The sequence below is a fragment of the Octodon degus genome, unplaced genomic scaffold, assembly GCF_000260255.1.
Source record: "Octodon degus isolate 3935 unplaced genomic scaffold, OctDeg1.0 scaffold00140, whole genome shotgun sequence".
Lineage (NCBI taxonomy): Eukaryota > Metazoa > Chordata > Mammalia > Rodentia > Octodontidae > Octodon > Octodon degus.
In genome coordinates, this window is record NW_004524716.1 from 4,059,722 (window position 1) to 4,062,333 (window position 2,612).

Here is a 2,612-nt window from a genome sequence, read left to right on the forward strand (position 1 = left end):
TAATCCCAGCAGTACTCAGACCCATAATCCTAGCAGTACTCAGACCTATAATCCCAGCCTTGGACTGTGAATTAATCACAAACTGTAGAACTGCACCTCAATGACTGCATGAGGCTCTGGGGGGACAAATACACATAAACCATAACACTAGGTTTAAATAAACTTAATCCTCATAAAAATATATAAATGACTGATAATCCCTGTGGTTGGAAGTTATCACCAATGATGAGCTGAGTGCACAATCAGAAGAGGTTGAACTAACATTTCTACTAATGCAAATTCTGCATCTGCCACATTAGGCAGTGAAATAGTAATGATCTAATCAGATCTGACAAGACACTGGCCAAAAGAATTAGAAATTATAAGAAACACTTCTTGAAAAGTGAGTTCACATTTATTTTTACTAGGCTTGAATATCACCCTAAGGACCTTGAAGTATGAGTTAATTATGGTAGTACACGGGGGCAATTCATCAACAAAGAAACGTGCGTGCTCAGAGGTAGCGGGTCTGCCCATCACGCTTATTCAGGTTGCTGAGATCAGCAAGAATACTAGGGAGGCCCTCACATCAAGTGAGTGCTCCAGGCTGAAGGTGTCATGTGCTCCTTTTGCTTACCACTCACAGGCCCAAACTAACCCCAGGAGCCCAAAGGCTATGAGACCAGCAAGTCTGTCCTAACACCATGACAGCTCATTCCTACCTGGTCCTCTTCCTTTAGGAGCCTGGCCCTGCCTATGTGGGGTCATGAGCATTGCAAATTGCAGATAGCCCTTGACGCTCTGTGCTAGAAGATACTCAGATCAGCCTGTTTGATCCAAAATAAAATTGTCTGGGCTTAGACATGTATTTGAATATAAACATTTCTACTATTCAGAAAGATGCCAGTGCTTTCTGAGATGAGAAGGTCAAACTATAAAAGTAAACTAAAATCGCCTGCTTTTCCAAGCCAGCCCTATGTTGCATGAGAAAATGGTAACCAAGAACTGAGCTAGGGAGAGCTGTTCACCCCACCTCCTCTTCCCTGCCAGCCTGTAGTGTTTTGAAAGAGTAAACAGAGTTGGTCATTAATCAATGGAGAGGATTAGGCTAAAGAAAATTGAAAGCAAGATTTATTTAGGAAAAAGCATCCAGAGCAGATCATCTTTTGGAAGAGAATCAACTTGGAGAGAGTGTTGCCCACCTACAAAGCTTATCTATACATCCTGTTGTTAGACAGAGCAGCAAATGGCTTATAAGAAGCACCATAGGAGAAATACCTTCTTGGTAGCTCCATAGAAATGTGTCAGAGCTGGGTCTCATGTGACATGAACTTCATTCACATTCCATACTGAAAACAAAAGGCAGTGTTTAATTCGGCTGTAATTATTGATCCTTGGTGCCCTCCCCCATCCTGTCTTCATTAAAAGAACATCATCTCATTAGCGGTTGGAGTTGTGTCCCAGGGTTGCCTGCCTGCAGCCAAGGATGTCAGGAAGGGGCAGCAGCTGTGGGAAATCACTCCCATGAGCCCTGAGAGGTGATGGTTGATGGGCGGGTGAGAAGTGGGTTCTCTGAGCCTTCACCATGAGACTGTGAGGTGGAAGCCTCAGACGCAGAAGGCCTCTTTGATGTGAGGCCCTGTGTTGTGCTGAGAGTCTGGACACTTTAGCCTGCTAAATTAGCATCAGAACTGGGATTGTCTTTAAATGTTTTGTTTAATCTAACGTGACACTTTTGCGGAACTCAGCAGCCTTCTCTGAAAAGTCCTTCTGGAAAACCCCAAGGCTAAAGGAGAGTCTGCACCCCTGTGCACTCCATTGTCTTAGACCGGTTCTAAAGCTGTCAGTAGCTAATGCAATTACATGAGCGTAATTGCTTCCCTCTTTTCTGCCCTCAAGACCCAGAGCTTACTGAGAGGGAAACTGTCTTTTCCAGAGCTGGACCCATGGTGTTTGAGACCCAGAGCACAGGCATGGTCTATCTGCTTGAAAGAATGGGTGGATGGGATGACTTGTTTCAAGCCCTCAATGGAAAACCCTTTGAAATACCACAAAGACTGAGTGCTGGGCTGTGAAGCCTTATTATTTATTTGTTATTTATTTATTTATTTATTTTTTAGGGGCATTGCACGCTTTATTTGCAAACACCATCAGAGGCTCGCCAGCAGGCACCACCACCTAAAACCTCTCCCTGCATTTGGCTTTATCAAGGACTTCTCTCAAAGCCCCCCAGGCCTCCACTGCCCTCCTCACACCCACCACCAAGAGGTCCTCGGCAGGCCAGAAGCATGGAGTGTGGGTGGGGTGGGGTGGAGCTCAAGTATTCACGGTTTCCCCAGCTACATCCACAGATTACAGTACCCAGGCCAGGAGCGACAACCCAGCTCCTGGGGCCCCTCCCACCAAGACATCTCCAGGTGAGCCCCCGTCCCAAGCCCCTGTGTTGGAATTGGGTCAAAAAGAGGCCTCAGGGAGCCCGTTAGAAAGGTCCCTGGGGAATGGGGTAAGGTCCTCACTGTGCATCATAGGTCATACGATGACTGGGAGTCAGTAGTTATTGGGGGGTGGGGACGAGGACGGGGAGCCAAGCTGGGAGGTCTTTTTTTTTTTTTTTTTTTTTTTTTTTTTTTTTT